This window comes from Scyliorhinus torazame, chromosome 19 (genome assembly GCF_047496885.1).
Source record: "Scyliorhinus torazame isolate Kashiwa2021f chromosome 19, sScyTor2.1, whole genome shotgun sequence".
Lineage (NCBI taxonomy): Eukaryota > Metazoa > Chordata > Chondrichthyes > Carcharhiniformes > Scyliorhinidae > Scyliorhinus > Scyliorhinus torazame.
In genome coordinates, this window is record NC_092725.1 from 50285550 (window position 1) to 50303996 (window position 18447).

Genomic DNA, 18447 nt, shown 5'->3' on the forward strand with positions numbered 1-18447 from the left:
AGATGATGTCCCCATTAAGACCAGGCTCGGAACCCTGGGGGACTCCGCCTCCTAGGAGTCGTATATTAGGGTGCAGGTAGCACCCAGTAAGCACTCGTCTCGGCACCAGGCTAGTTCTTAGTTTATTAAAGCCTTCTTTACCATTTTACTCTCTAGCGTCGTTATTGAGGGTACAACACTGTGCATAATTAATAAGCTTCCAAGCACTGAATTGGGCACGAGTTCCCACCATTCCGGTCGAATGGTGCAGGTCGATGCCGCTGGGACCGCTTGTCACCGCAGTGGGCTGAATTTCCTATTTGTGAGGCTAAGAGCCAATAAAGACTTACAGTTCGCCAGCACCTCTTGGGACCTGCCGAACTGTATCAACACTCTTCAACAAAGGAGTGAGGCCTGGAGGGCTGTTCCCTGTTTTATCCTTTTATCATTATTTATTTAAACACAGTGCAGGAGCACAGAGATCAACATTGCACCAGGCCCTTTTCCGCACTCAGCAACCTCTGCACTCATTCCGAGATTGCCCGCCCCAACTCCTATTTCAACCTTTCAACCTGACCCATGGCACCCCGCCCCCCCCATCGACTGAACTCTGACCAGCTGGCGGCCATTTTTATATGTCGGGTTCACCAGGCTGGACAATCTCACGACACTGCGCACCTGACCCAAGGATGGAAATCTCGGCCGCAGTCTTGGTTTGAGCTCAGTAAGGCTGCAGAGAAGAAGAAGAGTGACATTAGTGCAGCTTAAAACACATGACTTAACCTCTGCCATGGCTCGGGTAGCAGCACCCTCACATCTGAGGTTCTGGATTCAAGGCCCACTCCAGAGCAGAAATCAAGGCTGGCACTCCAGTGCAATATTGAGGGTGGGCTGCACTATTGGAGGTGCTGTCCTTGGGAGAGATCTTTTATTTTATAAATTTAGAATACCCAATTATTTTTATTTTTCCAATTACGGGGCAATTTAGCGTGGCCAATCCACCTAACCAGCACATCTTTGGGTTGTGGGGGTGAAACTCCTTTGGGTTGTGGGGAGAATGTGCAAACTCCACATGGACAGTTACCCAGGACCGGGATTCGAACCAGATCCTCAGCGCCGTAGTCCCAGTGTTAACCACTGCGCCATGTGCCGCCCCCTGTCTTTGGAAGAGCTGTAAAATAGATTTCCCATCTTGCCTGCTTGGCGTCGATGTAAAAAGATTCCATGATGAAGAGCAGGAAACATTTCTCTGGTGCTCTGGCCAATATTTCTCCTAAGGAATACAGAATGAACGGTAGGATGCTGGGAATTACAAAGGAACCTTGGAGTACATGTACAAAAATCCCTGAAGGCAGCAGGACTGGTAGATAACGTGGTTAAGAAGGCATATGGGATACTTTCCTTTATAAGCTGAGGCATAGAATAAAAGAGCAGGGAGATTATGACGGAGCTGTATAAAATGCTTGTTAGGCCACAACTGGAGTACTGTGTGTAGTTCTATTCATCACACTATTGAAAGGATGTGGTTGTACTGGAGTGGATGGTAGAACCCTCAAGAGATTGACAGTCAGAGAGATCTAGGTTTACAGGTCCACAGGTCACTAAAAGAGGCAACACAGGTGGAGAAGGTAGTCAAGAAGGCATACGGCATGCTTTCCTTCATTGGCCGGGGCATTGAGTATAAAAATTGGCAAGTCATGTTGCAGCTGTATAGAACCTTAGTTAGGCCACACTTGGAGTATAGTGTTCAATTCTGGTCGCCACACTACCAGAAGGATGTGGAGGCTTTAGAGAGGGTGCAGAAGAAATTTACCAGGATGTTGCATGGTATGGAGGGCACTAGCTATGAGGTGAGGTTGAATAAACTTGGTTTGTTCTCACTGGAACGATGGAGGTTGAGGGGCGACCTGATAGATGTCTACCAAATTATGAGGGGCATAGACAGAGTGGATAGTCAGAGGCTTTTTCCCAGGGTAGAGGGGTCAATTACTAGGGGGCATAGGTTTAAGGTGTGAGCGGCAAGGTTTAGAGGAGATGTACGAGGCAAGTTTTTTGCACAGAGGGTAGTGGATGCCTGGAACTCGCTGCCGGAGGAGGTGGTGGAAGCAGGGACGATAGTGATGTTTAAGGGACATCTTGACAAATACATGAATAGGATAGGAATAGAGGGATACGGACCCCAGAAGTACAGAAGATTTTAGTTTAGACGGGCAGCATGGTCGGCACAGGCTTGGAGGGCTGAAGGACCTGTTCCTGTGCTGTACTTTTCTTGTTCTTCTTTGTTCTTTGGATGCAGAGTAGATTCATCAGGATGTTGCCTGGGCTGTAGCATTTCCACTATGAGGAGAGGCTGGTTAGGCTGTGGTTGTTCTCCTTATAGCAGAGAAGGCCGAAGGGGGATCTGATTGACATGCACAAAGTATGAGGGACACAGATGGGGCAGATAGGAAGGGGTCAATAATCATGGGGCATAGATTTAAGGTAAGAGGCAGGAGATTTAGAGGAGATTCGAGGAAATGCTTTTTCACCCAGAAGGTGATGGGAACTCAATGCCTGAAAGGGTGTGTCATGATATTCAAGTGAACATCACAACACATACATAATGATAGACAGAGCAACGGACCAATTAGCGCACATAACACGACAGCCAATCACAGACAAGAGCAGACGCAGTACAAAACATAAAACACGACACTTCCTGGGCAGTCCATCAGGAGACGGCACAGGGCCAGGACCTCAAAGCAAGACACTCACACAGTCACCATGTGCTGAGTACCAAGTTTGTTGTATAAATAGTTTAACAGAATAAAACTGCGTTATACCAATCACAACCGTGTTGGTTCGTCTGTACCTCAGAGCACCCAACACTTCAGGGTGGTGGAAAGAAGCTTTTATATGAAAAGCCATAGCCAAGTGCTGGGAAATGGGATTAGAATAGATAGGTGCCGGACAGCCGAAGCAGCCACTGTGGGCCGAAGGGCCTCTTTCTGTGCAGTAAAGCTCAATAACTCCATAATCAGCAATGATTATCTGGTCATTGTCACATTGCTGTTTGTGAGACATTATAGCAATGACGACACTTCAAAGGAAGTATTTCATTGGCGATAAAGTGGTTTGAGACATCCAGCGGTGCTGGAAAGTGCTTTATAAATGCAACTCTTTCTTCTCTGAGGAGCACTGATGATTATTGATAAAATAAAGAGAGCAAGCCAGATTCCCCAATTTTCCTAGAGTATAAAGGCACCGTTACAGGCCCCAGCCATATACAACAGCGATTTATAGGTTCAGTGTGCGGTCTGATGTGAGGCAGGGTCCTTATGGACAATAGAGTGAAGGTGGGGGGTATGATGGTGGAAATCAATCTGGCTTCCTGTCACTGACCCCTTACTGGTAACCTCTAGACAAAGACATGTTCAGACCTTGCCCCAGTGTAGAGCAGCCAGCTGAAACACATGGGGCAGGATTTTTCAGCAACGTGTTCCACAGTGGCAGAGGGGTCCTTCCTCCACATTGGCCATGTGTGCTATGCACCATGCCCCCCCCCCCCCCCCCCCCACCGCTGGGAAAACCGTGGCGGCCATTTGCAATCGGCGGGACTGGAAGATCCCGCCAGTGAGAACGGCTGGAAAATTCCGGCCACGGCACGGACACACTCGGATGAGTGGAGCCTCCTTTGGAGGAATGCGGGCAAGGAACTGGAAAAGAGACTTGTGGTCCAGTAGAAATCGGCACCTTCGGCAGAGAACAGGAAACAAATGGGGAATAGAAAGTGAACGAGAAAAATGAAGACATAGAAGTTGAAAGTGGAAGAGAGAGAGAGAGACAAATTGTTTTACCACAAATGCATTATTGGGGTTACTAAGCACAAGTGATGAGACCATTTTGCTCCAAGTAAAAGTTAGTGATTTTTGCGAAGCAGTTGAAAATCTGTTAAACTAACTGGATGTTTCACTCAGCAGATGGTTTCAATTAATCAGCTGACACAGTACTAGAGATCCAATTAACACCGTAAATGTAGCTTTTCATGATGCTGACGACATAGTATAATATCTTTAAATTATGCCAATTTGACATTTACCTCATTTGTGTGAGATCTTACCTTTTCCCGATTGCGAATTGGAAATTTTAATCCCAAGCATTATGTTGTGTGCCGTCTTGAGTTGACATTAGTCTTGGCTTAACACAACCCAGGCACATAGAGGAGAATTTCCCTTGTCTCTGCTGGGCTAGCCGAGGCAGTGCTGGGGCTATGATCGGCCCCAGTGCCTTGGTTTCAGGAGGGACACATCAGCCTGGATCTCTTCCATTGCTTGGCAAGAGGGACAACAGGCTGGAAAGTCATTGGACTGATTGAGTTCAGTCATGATGATCCCAGCCCTCTGATACTGTCTGTGGCTCACACAGCAAGAATGTTCAAGTGCAAGAATTAGTTCCCTCGTACCCAGTGCTATCAAGAGAAGAGGAGGGGGAAAATTTGACAAAACGTATGGCCATTTTGACTGCATATCTACTTAATTAGGGGCTTATTTTCCACCTATATTTTCCAGCATCTGAAAGTATTGTTCTAAGATTGAATCCTTCTATCTTGGACTCTAGGTGTGGGACTTGGTTCTTAGACGATAGACACACTTTGGTATCTGCTTAACATGTGTTCATCGGCAAGGTAAAGTCACAATAGATCCGGATGACCTTAGGCTGCTTTCCCCTCTGAGAGGGGAGAGCCCACTGGTGGTGGTTTAATCTGAGGATCGCCACACCTCAGGCGAGGGCGGGGTTGACAATGCGGGGGCTTCATTAATAACCTCAACCGGTATAAGAATTGAACCCACGCTGCTGGCCTCGCTCTGCATCACAAAACAGCTGCCCAGCAAAGTGAGCTAAACCGGCCACCGGTGGTTTAAACGGGTGTTGATTAGCACTACACCTAAGCAGGTTACAGAGTAGGCATGTTGTTCCGAGCCATGATTCCAACCTCTCGCTCTCTCAACAGTCCAACCGATGACTGACTGATGTCAGTGAAACATCATCGCCGACATCACATTGCATCTGTAAACCCTTTATACTACAGATAACACCCTATGCCGTCAACCCGTGACACTTATGCAGGCTATAGGACAAATGAATACACGTAAAGAAGCTTCAGTGACAGAGACCACTTTCAAAGTGCCACCAGGTGCCATTTCTCACCACTGACCACATACATGAACCTTTTACCCCCCCAGGGTGCCAGACTGTTGACCATGTCTTGGCCAAACACAGGCTTCAAGGTGATGCTCGTTGTGCAAGCACAATGTTGACCTGGTTACAATCAAGCCGGAACAAGCCGGAGCAGAGGGTGTGGTTCTCCCAAAGGCCAGCTGACACAGGGTTACTGGAGTAGATTCTCTGTACAAATGTTGGATGATGTTGCACCTAACAATAGCTTGCACTTACGTATTCATTCGAACATTAAGACTAAAATTCCACAGACCCTTTATTGGACGGTATGGTAGCACTGTGGCTAGCACTGTTGCTTCACAGTGGCAGGATCCCAGGTTCCATTCCCAGCTTGGGTCATTGTTGGTGCGGAGTCCGCGCATTCTCCCTGTGTCTGCGTGGGTTTCCTCCAGGTGCTCCGATTTCCTCCCACAAGTCCCAAAAGAGCTGCTTGTTAGGCGAATTGGACATTCTGAATTCTCCCTCAGTGTACCCGAACAGGTGCCGGAATGTGGCGACTAGGGGCTTTTCGCAGTAACTTCATTGCAATGTAAGCCTACTGAATAATCTTTCTTGTCACAAGTAGGCTGCAATGAAGAGACCGAGAAAAGCCCCTAGTCGCCAATAAGGATTCTTATTATTGATAGGTGTCCAGAAAAAGCCTCAAAGCAGGAAAGGAGGGATTTGAATGGAAGACCTAAAATGCTGATCGTTGTGAGGATTTTCGTTTTATAGGAGGAGAGAAGTGCAGAGGTTTAGGGGAGGGATACCAAGGAATTCAAAGATTGGCTGCTGATGCTGGGGCAAGGGGCATTGTGGCGGAAGGGGGAATGCACTAATGACAAGAGACAGAGGAGAGAGCAGTTTGGTGTTTAGGAAGGGGAAAGGGGGGTTGAGAGATTTTTGGTGGGCAAGACCATGAGTCCACCGTCTCTAAGAACCAGTCGCTGGCAATAGATACATCCGATCACATCAGGATGCATCTACTACAGCACAAAAACAGACCATTTGGCCCAAAAGCTAAGCTCCTAATTATTCCCCACAAGAGACATCTCCCATTTTCTTTCAACTAACACTATCAACAAATCCCCTATTCCTTTCTCCTTGAAGCTTCCCTTTAGTTCCTATGCTATTTGTCTTAATTATCCAGTGTGGTTACAATTTCACATCCAAACCTTGCTTTGGGTAAAGAAGCTTCTCCTAAATTCCCAGTTAGAATTATTAGTGACGAACTTCTCTTTATATCTATGAAAGCTTCGCCAATTTCTCCTTTACTCCGACCCATCACTGACTTTCTATCCAGCCCCACTCCTCTTTCCAAGTATATAATTCATCTGGGATGTCTGGCGATGACTGCACAGTGTTCAGCACTATTCTCGACTCCTCCAATACTGAAGCTCTTCATGTCCAAATGCAGCAAGACCTGGACAACAAAGAATCCAGGCTTGGATGACAAGTGGCAAGTAACATTCGTGACACACAAGTGCCAAGCAATGACCATGTCCAACCATGATCTAACCAACAAGTCTTGCATTCAATGGAAGTACCATTGCTGAATCCCCCACTATCAATATCCAGGGGATTATCATTGACCAGAAACTGAACTGGACCTGCCATATAAATACTGTGGCTACAGAGCAGATCAGAAGCTGAGGATCCTGTGGTGAGTAAGTCGCCTCCTGACCCCCCAAAGCCTGTACACCATCTACAAGACACAAGTCAGGAGTGTAATAAAATACTCCCCCTTGCCTGGATGACTGCAGCTCCAACAACACTCAATATAAGCTCGACACCATCCAAGACCAGAGGAGCCTGCTTGATTGCTAGCCCTTCCACAAACATTCACTCCCTCCACCACCGATGTACACTGGCAGCCTTGTGTAACATCTATAAGATGCACTGCAGGAACTCACCAAGGTTCCTTAGGCAGCATCGTCCAAACCCACGACCACTACTACCTAGAAGGACAAGGGCAGAAGATACCTGGGAACCCCACCACCTGGAGGTGTCCCTCCAAGTCACTCACCATCCTGACTTGAAAGTATATCACTGTATCTTTACTGTCACTGGGTCAACTTCCTGAAATTCCCTCCCTAACAGCACTATGGATGTACCTACACCTCAGCAGTGTTTCAAGAAGGCAGCTCACCACCAGCTTCTGAAGGGTATCTAGGGCTGGGCAATAAATGCTGGCCTGACAAGGGATGCCCACATCCCGTAAAATGATTTTTAAAAATTTCTATCCCTTCTCAGTTATGTAGAAGGGTCATATGGGCTCAAAATGTTAACTCTGTTTCTCCCTCCATAGATCCTGCCAGACCTGCTGAGTTTACCCAGTATTTTCCATTTTTATTCCAGAGTTCCAGCATCAGCAGTATTTAACCTATTCTCTTTATGGCTCCTAGTTTTGGACTTCCATACATATAGACTATCAGATAGGAGATCTTGTGGGCAGTATTCCTGCCTCTGAGTTTGAAGCCCCAGGTTCATAATGTGGCCAAACAGGTTCATTAAAATCCTGCAAATACCCCCAACACATGTCACTGTCAACCCATGAGAGAGAAAGATTCCAGGTCAACCATTAACATGCAAATTAAGAGTAGGCCATTCAGCCCCCTGTACCTGTTCTACCTTTTCATAAGTAAATGGTTGATCTGATTGAGACCTCAACTCTATTTTCCTGCCTACCCCTCTATTCCCTTTGACTTTCCTGTCAGTCAAGAGTCTATCAGCTTTGAAATATTCATTGACCTCACCTCCACCTCTCTCAGGGGAAGATAGTTCCATAAACTACCCTCTGAGAGAAAATATGTTCTCCTTATCTCCATCTTAAATGGGAGACCTCTTATTGTGATGTTCTGTGTTGGGTCTATCAGGATGCTTTGAGAACATCGTGTTAGCAAAGAACATAAAGTTGAGTTATTGACAAAGCTGATTTAGTTTACACTACTAAATTAAAGATTCTAATCAGTCAACAAAGAATAAGTTATTCAATAAATCAAAATGATATCTCTTACAACAGAACTCAAAACTATGCATCTAATCTCTCTAACACCTTACAACCTTCTCCCAGTATCCCAGAAGTCACATGATATTTATATCGCTGCTCCTTATCTCCACCAGGTGGTGAGAAGTATTATTACCTTATTGGTAATCCCTTGTATTCCTTACAATACATATATTGTTACACTTATTTTTAAACTGTGCCCCCTAGTTCTTGTCTCTCCCAGAAGGGGTTGGTTTAGCACAGTGCTAAATCGCTGGTTTTTAAAACAGACCAAGGCAGGCCAGCAGCACAGTTCAATTCCCGTACCAGCCTCCCCGAACAGGAGCCGGAATATGGCGACTAGGGGCTTTTCACAGTAACTTCATTTGAAGCCTACTTGTGACAATAAGTGACTTTCATTTCAAGGGGAAACATCCTTTCCGCATCCACCCTGCCAAGTCTCCTCAGGATCTTTATGTGTCTCAATAAGATCACCTCTCGTTCTTATAAACTCCAACGGATACAGGCCAACCTTTCCTCATAAGACAATTCCACTACCCTCCACACCGCCCCAACCCCCTTTGCTCTCCTCACCTCATTCCCAGGAACAGACTGGCCCTTCTCAGTACTGCTTCTAATGCAATGATATCTTTTTGTTAAATAAGGAGACCAAAACTCCACACAGGAAAGCAATGCCTTCATAACCCTGGGATTAAAAGTCTGGTGATTCTCTGAATGAACCCACCAGGCATCTGATGTAATGAAAATTGCGACCACTATCATCACTAGGGGCAGCACAGTGATGAACCTTGCTGCCTCACAGTGTCAGAGACCTGGGTTCAATTCCGACCTTGGGTGAATATCTGTGTGGAGTTTACATATTGTTATGGGCGAGGCATTTTCAGAACCCCAAAGTGTATTATGGAGTTCAACCAACCTCACCCTTTAATGGATTTGTTGCTTTTCCTAGCACACGGCTTTTTCCCTAGGTGTGGGATTACAATTATGGACACGTGGGTTTTTAAACACAAAACACGGTTTTTTCCATGAACTCAACTTAACACCTTAAATAAACATTGGATCTCTTAACACCCCTTACTTCAAAGATAACTCAGAAAATATTGCAACAGTAAATAATTCCTTAAAATGTTCCTTCAAACTTCAAAGAGGCTTAACACCTTTATACAAAATCACATCAGGTTAAAGGCTTCACTATTATAAGTTTAAATCACCCAAATTATCCAGAGATAGTCTTTCATGGCAGTGATCCAGCTCACTGCAAAACACAGACACACACCCAGCTCTTTTCCTCCAAACTCCAAAACTAAACTGCAAAATGGCTGACCTGACCTCAGTTCCACTCACTCTCTGACATCACTGTTTTCTTAAAGGTACATTGCTTAAACATCCATGTCTTAAAGGTACTCTCACATGACAATATTCTCCCCCTGTCTTTCCTCCTGGTCCTCTGGTTTCCTCCCACAATCCAAAGATGTGCAGGTTAGGTGATTGGATATGCCAAATTTCCTCTAGGTGGGGATATGGGTATAGGGTGGCGGATTGAGCCTAGGTAAGGTGCTCTTTCAGAGGGTCAGTGCAGACTCGTGCAGACTCAATGGTCCGAATGGCCTCCTTCTGGACTGTAGGAATTCTATGATAGTCAAAACACCAGACTGCAAACAGGTGTGGAGGAGTGGAGCATGTTGCCACGGCAACCCGGACTCCCTGAGTGAGTAACACACCACCACTACACTATCAGATCCTTTCATTAGCTTGAAGCCTTTTCTTTCTTTATCTTATAAATCCAGTAATCACAGCCCAAATTCCTTTTTCTCGAGAAAAAGAAACCCAATCTGTTCAGTCTTTCCTGTTAGTTTTAAGCTGTCTGGTATCATCCTTGCAAATCACCTTCACTTTATAGAATATGGAGGGCAGAAATATGCAAAGAGTGGGCTGAGCGAGGTTCAATACAAGTTTAATAGCCCTCTAGAAATTAACCTGTGTTTGGTTTGCTTCAGCCATATTGTTTAGTATCTGTAGCCCTGGGTCTTTTTTTTTGCAAAAGTATACTTTATTTGTAAAACTTCTGAAAGAGCATGACAAACATTTCAAAGTGCAATAATATTCAGGTTTTCTACATACATGATATTGCACTCTTTAGGTGCTTCACTGCAGTCAAAGAAACATTACAGACATTTCAAAATGGTCATTAGGAATGGTGCAAAGGCATTTAAGTTGTCCACATAGATCAAGTTGCGTTCTTGTGATGCATGTAATATTCACTGTGTACATTCAGTGTAAGTGATACAGTCCGAGGGGGTTCAGCACATTTCCACTCACCTCAAATCACTGTGGTTGAAAGGTCTTAGACAGCAAACTTTCCCCATTGCACCACTTCACTGGCTGCCCAAAGCTTTAGTGCAACCCTCAGCACGTAGTCCTGGACTTTGGAATGTGCCAGTCTGCAACACTCTGTCGGGAACAACTCTTTGCTCTGAAAGATAAACAAGTTTCGCAAGCAGACCAAAGAGCGTCTTTCACCAAGTTGATGATCCTCCAGCCATCAACTGAATGGCCCTGTGGCACTTTGGTGGCTTTGCTGCTCTGCCCCATTTAAGAATTGATTTTCCAAGCGGTTTGTGGCCTCCATTCTCCACTTTCTGCCTCAACCTTATTAACTCCTCCAAGTTAGCGGGCTTGAAAGGCGCTTTCTGGGTTCCATGCAAAGGCAGTGCCTCCTCTCGGGTTGCAGTGAGAATAGAGCAGGTCACCAGAATGACCTAGGTGATGGCACTCCCTCTGCTTGCGAACCCGTTGAGGTAAATACTTAATTAACTCATTTAAATTGAGCGTGCAATGTGGAAGCTCTAAAATCTTCAGGAGGTAACCAGCTATGACAAATTGTGTGTTGTGTCCCTACACGTTGAGGAGAGACTGAATAATAGAAGAATGAGACTCGAGGAGGGAGCCTGTCAGTCTCTTTGTCTACCTGTAATTTGGCATGGCAGTACACGCAAATCCCATTACTGTATTGTTGGGCAACCATACATTATAGATGTTTCTATTTCGCGTGCTATGTAGCTGAAAAAAAATCTGTGCTCGCCTGAGATTCTAATTTGTCAGATCAACTGAAAGAGTCCGTTTGTCTTAAAGAAGGCAAAGAACAATGCATTTAACCTGCCTCAGGATGAACACCATCGGTCCCCACAAAAAGCAATGAGCAGGCGGGGCAGCACGGTGGCGCAGTGGTTAGCCCTGCTGCCTCACGGTGCCAAAGTCCCAGGTTCGATCCCGAATCTGGGTCACTGTCCGTGTGCAGTTTGCACATTCTCCCCGTGTTTGCGTGGGTTTCGCCCCCACAACCCTAAGATGTGCAGGGTCGGTGGATTGGCCACGCTAAATTGCCCCTGAATTGGAAAAAATGAATTGGGTACTCTAAATTTTGAAAAAGGATAATGAACAAGCATTCTGTATTTTATTGTAATAAAGACAGGAACTGATGGAAAAACCTGCCAGGTCTAGCAGAATTTGTGGAGAGAGTAGCAGAGTTACGTTTCGAGTCCATATGACTCTTTTTCAGAGAAGAAGATGTTTTCATTTTATATTGCACTTTAGTAATGTAGGTTGGGGGGGTGAATACTTTTTTAAGGGGCAATTTAGAACATAGAACATAGAACAATACAGCGCAGTACAGGCCCTTCGGCCCACGATGTTGCACCAAAACAAAAGCCATCTAACCTACACTATGCCATTATCATCAATATGTTTATCCAATAAACTTTTAAATGCCCTCAATGTTGGCGAGTTCACTACTGTAGCAGGTAGGGCATTCCACGGCCTCACTACTTTATTTAACATAGACAATCCACCTACACTGCAGATCTTTGGGTTGTGGGGGTGAGACCCACACAGACACGGGGAGAATGTCAAACTCCACTCGGACAATGACCCTGGGCTGGGATCGAACCCGGGTCCTCAGTGTCGTAAGTTGGGGGACGAAAACTGACCACAAACGCAATGGAGAATTGCCGAGCTTTTCCTCAAATAGGTTGGAATCTTTCACAGCCAAACAAGATGGCCGACAGGGCCTTAATTAAATGTTTCTGCTGAAAGACACCACCTCTGGCAGGGCAGCTTTCCTGCCAACTGCAGTGGAGCATTCATTTTGATCTTGTGCAAACATTCCTGATTATGGGCTCAAACAGATAACCCTCTGAGTCAGAGGTACAAGTGTTGGCCCTGTGGAAATACTGGGTTGCAATAAATGATGACCAGGGGCTAACAACAATAAAAGTTTATTGATAATACTGAGCAGCTCTTACATGCTGTGTCTCTGCTGGCACCCAAGGCAGAACTCCCGCTCTCCCGCCACGTGACCTATTTTGTACCCACGTAATCCTAGTGGGCGGCACGGTAGTACAGTGGTTAGCACTGTTGCTTCACAGTGCCAGTGTCCCAGGTTCGATTCCCTGCTGGGTCACTGTCTGTGCAGAGTCTGTACTTCTCCCTGTGTCTGTGTGGGTTTCCTCTGGGTGCTCCGGTTTCCTCCCACAGGTCTCGAAAGACGTGCAGGTTAGGTGGATTGGACATTCTGAGGAATTCCCCCTCAGTCCATCCCGAATTGCCCTTGAGAGGGCAGTTAAGAGTCATCTACATTGTTGTGAGTCTGGAGTAGGCCAGACCAGGGAAGGACGGCAGATTCCCTTCCCTGAAGTGCATTAGTGAACCAGATGGGTTTTTTATGACCATCGGCAATGGTTTCATGGTCATCATTAGACTTTTAATTCCAGATTTTTATTAAATTTAAATTTCACCATCTGCAGTGGCAGGATTCAAACCAGGTCCCAGAGCATTGTGTGTTTTGTGTTTTTCCGGGAAAACCAACATTCATCAAAATATTTGATTTCCCGAAAAAGTTGTATCTTCCAACCCTTTACTTTGGCCCTTCAACTATCTTCTGCTACCACTGTTTAAGCTTCTGGGTTACTGTCGAGTAAAGGAGACAAGAGTTCTGCTTCTCCACGAAACACCTTTATTTCTTTGATCCAACTTCACACACAAATCTCCACCAACAAATAGTGCCACCTGTAACCCCTTTATATAACAGCGACTTCTATTGGATAATTGACACCAACTTAGTATTTAATTGGAAGGTCTGTTGACCCATTCCTATCAAGCATTACCCTGGGTTTCTGGTTTACTAATCCGGTGACATTACCACTATGCCACCGCCTCCCCGAGATAATAAAGATTATTATTATTACAGCCACCAAACCACAACTTAAAACCTTATTGTGAACTGAGTACGAGAGTTGTCTTTGAAGCAGAAGATTGGAGGGATACTGGGATAGAGGTCGTCAGCGCCGCTGAAAGTATCGGGGTGATTGGGGATTTACCTTTTAATTAAAAATTTAAAGTGCGCAATTATTATTTTTTCCATTTAAGGGGCAATTTGGCGTGGCCAATCCACCTACCCCGCATATTTTGGGTTGTGGAGGTGAGGCACATGCAGACACAGGGAGAATGTGCAAACTCCACACAGACTGTGACCCGGGGCCAGGATCGATCCCGGGTCCTCAGTGCTGTGAGGCAGCAGTGCTAACCACTGCATCACCGTGTCGCCCGCAGTTGGGGAATGTGGCGGAGTTTTTACAACTGGAGATTAAGTTCGTTCTTCGAGGATCAGAAGAAGGGTTCTATCTAAGATGGAGACTCTTTCCGTCTCTATTTAAGTATCTCTTTGTCGCCAGCGGGTGGTGGGGAAGTGCGGTGGGTGGGGGGGATTGCATCAGAGTGAGGAAGGAAAATGACAAACTGTTTGTAACTTCATTGTACTCGCTTTGCTGATTGTTTGTATTATTGATTGTGTTTGGAATAAAATATATTTCATAAAAATAGATGATTGGAAGGAGATGAGATGCTAATCCAGCATTGGGAAGGAAATGCTTCATTATCGGATCTGGCACCAGGAACCTCATTGGAAAACCTGTTACCCATTTGTGGAACTGACATTATGGATGAACTAGGAACTACCTTCACCTTCATTTCTACTGAAGTCAATGCTGCACTCCCGTCATTGACCGTCAGCTGTCGATGTCTGATGTTGCCAATTTAGCTATTCACGATCTGATTCTCTGTGGTGACTGCACTTAAACATGGTACTTCCTGTCATTTCAATATTTTGCAGCCAAATAATCCCTTCATTGTGTGGACATATTCAGCAGCCAAACTACACACAGCAAGATCCCACAATTAGCACATTGGTGAGTGAATGATCAGGCAATTTGTTTTTTGAGGTGTTAACGGGGAAAGGAATGTTGGTTCTAGGACAGGTGAAAACATTCCTTTCAAATAGGTCCATGGGATCTTATATATCCACCTGAATTGGTGAAAAAAATTAAAGGATTATTTCACCACCCCTTGCAGGCAACTGTGTTTCTGCGTCTGCCTCACACTGATAGGTCAGCCTCTCTATTTAAAATCTGGGTTGGGACGGCATGGTGGCGCAGTGGTTAGCACTGCTGCCTCAGGGCACCGAAGACCTGGGTTCGATCCAGGCCCCCGGGTCACTGTCTGTGTGGAGTTTGCTCATTCTCCCCGTGTCTGCGTGGGTCTCATCCCCACAACCTAAAGATATGCCGGGTAGGTGGATTGGCCACGCTAAATTGCCCCTTAATTGGAAAAATTAAAAGTAAATACATATTTCTTAAAAATCTAGACTTTGGATGAACTCCCAATCTGAAGCAACCTGTAACATAATTCAGATCCTAAACAAAGCTATACGCTATTCTGAGCTCTTGCCAAGAATCTCCCCAAGTTTATTGATTTTCTCCACTTGTCTGGATAATATAGCAAAGAGTCACCTACATCCAACTGCTTATCAGCTAATGGGCCACATTCCTCGCGACAATTTTTTTTTCTAAATTTAGAGTACCCAATTCATTTTTTTCCAATTATGGGGCAATTTATCATGACCAATTCACCCACACTGCACATCTTTGGGTCGTGGGGGTGAGACCCACAGACACGGGGAAAATGTGCAAACTCCACTTGGACAGTGATCTGGGCCCGGGATCGAACCCGGATCCTCGGCGACATGAGGCAGCAGTGCTAACAACTGTGCCACCATGCTGCCCTTCCTCGCTAATAATTAATATAATCTGCTGTATTAACCAGAGTAGCCATGGTAGTCCACATTATGGTCATTTAATGTTTTTTATAGGCCTCCTAATAGTTCTAGGGATGTAGAGGAAAGGATGGCGAAGATGATTCTGGATAAGAGCAAAAGTAACAGGGTAGTTATTATGGGAGACTTTAACTTTCCAAATATTGACTGGAAAAGATATAGTTCGAGTACAATAGATGGGTCGTTTTTTGTACAGTGTGTGCAGGAGGGTTTCCTGAAACAATATGTTGACAGGCCAACAAGAGGCGAGGCCACGTTGGATTTGGTTTTGGGTAATGAACCAGGCCAGGTGTTGGATTTGGAGGTAGGAGAGCACTTTGGGGACAGTGACCACAATTCGGTGACGTTTACGTTAATGATGGAAAGGGATAAGTATACACCGCAGGGCAAGAGTTATAGCTGGGGGAAGGGCAATTATGATGCCATTAGACGTGACTTGGGGGGGGATAAGGTGGAGAAGTAGGCTGCAAGTGTTGGGCACACTGGATAAGTGGAGCTTGTTCAAGGATCAGCTACTGCGTGTTCTTGATAAGTATGTACCGGTCAGGCAGGGAGGAAGGCGTCGAGCGAGGGAACCGTGGTTTACCAAGGAAGTGGAATCTCTTGTTAAGAGGAAGAAGGAGGCCTATGTGAAGATGAGGTGTGATGTTTCAGTTGGGGCGATGGATAGTTACAAGGTAGCGAGGAAGGATCTAAAGAGAGAGCTAAGACGAGCAAGGAGGGGACATGAGAAATTTTTGGCAGGAAGGATCAAGGAAAACCCAAAAGCTTCCTATAGGTATGTCAGGAATAAGCGAATGACTAGGGAAAGAGTAGGCCCAGTCAAGGACAGGGATGGGAAATTGTGTGTGGAGTCTGAAGAGATAGGCGAGATACTAAATGAATATTTTTCGTCAGTATTCACTCAGGAAAAAGATAATGTTGTGGAGGAGAATGCTGAGCCCCAGGCTAATAGAATAGATGGCATTGAGGTACGTAGGGAAGAGGTGTTGGCAATTCTGGACAGGCTGAAAATAGATAAGTCCCCGGGACCTGATGGGATTTATCCTAGGATTCTCTGGGAGGCGAGGGAAGAGATTGCTGGACCTTTGGCTTTGATTTTTATGTCATCATTGGCTACAGGAATAGTGCCAGAGGACTGGAGAATAGCAAATGTGGTCCCTTTGTTCAAAAAAGGGAGCAGAGACAACCCCAGCAACTATAGACCGGTGAGCCTCACGTCTGTAGTGGGTAAAGTCTTGGAGGGGATTTTAAGGGACAAGATTTATAATCATCTAGATAGGAATAATATGATCAGTGATAGTCAGCATGGCTTTGTGAAGGGTAGGTCATGCCTCACAAACCTTATTGAGTTCTTTGAGAAGGTGACTGAACAGGTAGATGAGGGTAGAGCAGTTGATGTGGTGTATATGGATTTCAGCAAAGCGTTTGATAAGGTTCCCCACGGTAGGCTATTGCAGAAAATACGGAGGCTAGGGATTGAGGGTGATTTAGAGATGTGGATCAGAAATTGGCTAGCTGAAAGAAGACAGAGGGTGGTGGTTGATGGGAAATGTTCAGAATGGAGTACAGTCACAAGTGGAGTACCACAAGGATCTGTTCTGGGGCCGTTGCTGTTTGTCATTTTTACCAATGACCTAGAGGAAGGCGCAGAAGGGTGGGTGAGTAAATTTGCAGACGATACTGAAGTCGGTGGTGTTGTCGATAGTGTGGAAGGATGTAGCAGGTTACAGAGGGATATAGATAAGCTGCAGAGCTGGGCTGAGAGGTGGCAAATGGAGTTTAATGTAGAGAAGTGTGAGGTGATTCACTTTGGAAGGAATAACAGGAATGCGGAATATTTGGCTAATGGTAAAGTTCTTGAAAGTGTGGATGAGCAGAGGGATCTAGGTGTCCATGTACATAGATCCCTGAAAGTTGCCACCCAGGTTGATAGGGTTGTGAAGAAGGCCTATGGAGTGTTGGCCTTTATTGGTAGAGGGATTGAGTTCCGGAGTTGGGAGGTCATGTTGCAGCTGTACAGAACTCTGGTACGGCCGCATTTGGAGTATTGCGTACAGTTCTGGTCACCGCATTATAGGAAGGACGTGGAGGCTTTGGAGCGGGTGCAGAGGAGATTTACCAGGATGTTGCCTGGTATGGAGGGAAAATCTTATGAGGAAAGGCTGATGGACTTGAGGTTGTTTTCGTTGGAGAGAAGAAGGTTAAGAGGAGACTTAATAGAGGCATACAAAATGATCAGGGGGTTAGATAGGGTGGACAGTGAGAGCCTTCTCCCGCGGATGGATATGGCTGGCACGAGGGGACATAACTTTAAACTGAGGGGTAATAGATATAGGACAGAGGTCAGAGGTAGGTTCTTTACGCAAAGAGTAGTGAGGCCGTGGAATGCCCTACCTGCTACAATAGTGAACTCGCCAACATTGAGGGCATTTAAAAGTTTATTGGATAAACATATGGATGATAATGGCATAGTGTAGGTTAGATGGCTTTTGTTTCGGTGCAACATCGTGGGCCGAAGGGCCTGTACTGCGCTGTATTGTTCTATGTTCTATGTTCTATGAGTCAGTGTCTCATTAAGCAATACCAAAGACCTATCATTGACAGGGTATGGTTTTTCTATTCACTCTTTCACAAGATTTGCATCACCTGGCTCCACCAACATTTATTGATAATGCATTATTTGTCCTTGAGAAAATGGTGATGAACTGTCTTCTTGAACTGCTGCAGTCCACATGGTGCAGGTACACCCACTGTGCAGTTAGGGAGGAAGTTCCTGGATTTTGACCCAGCAACAGTGACGGCACAGCGATATATTTCCAGGTCAGGAAGGTTAGTGGCTTGGAGGGGTATTTCCAGGTGGTGGTGTTTCCATGTAGGTGCTGCTCTTGTCCTTCTAGATAGAAGAGGTCACAGGTTTAGAAAGCGCTGTTGAACATGTAATGGTCATGCAAGAAGCATCCGGAATAAGGTAGGTTAACTTGGAGCGTGAATTGGTACTTGGGACTACGATGTTGTGGCCATTACGGAGACATGGTTAGAACAAGGACAGGAATGGTTGTTGGAAGTTCCGGGATATAGGTGTTTCAGTAAGAATAGG

At 45.5% G+C, this 18447-nt stretch overlaps 1 long non-coding RNA gene across 1 annotated transcript in view; it reads right to left on the minus strand.

Annotated features, from left to right (window-relative positions):
- The window catches only part of LOC140395907 (uncharacterized), a 59353-nt gene extending 48790 nt beyond the window's left edge, over positions 1–10563 (minus strand). Inside the window, exon 1 of the long non-coding RNA XR_011936385.1 lies at positions 10502–10563. This is a non-coding gene — a long non-coding RNA (uncharacterized lncRNA). The remainder of the gene's footprint in view (positions 1–10501) is intronic.
- Positions 10564–18447: the final 7884 nt, after the last annotated feature.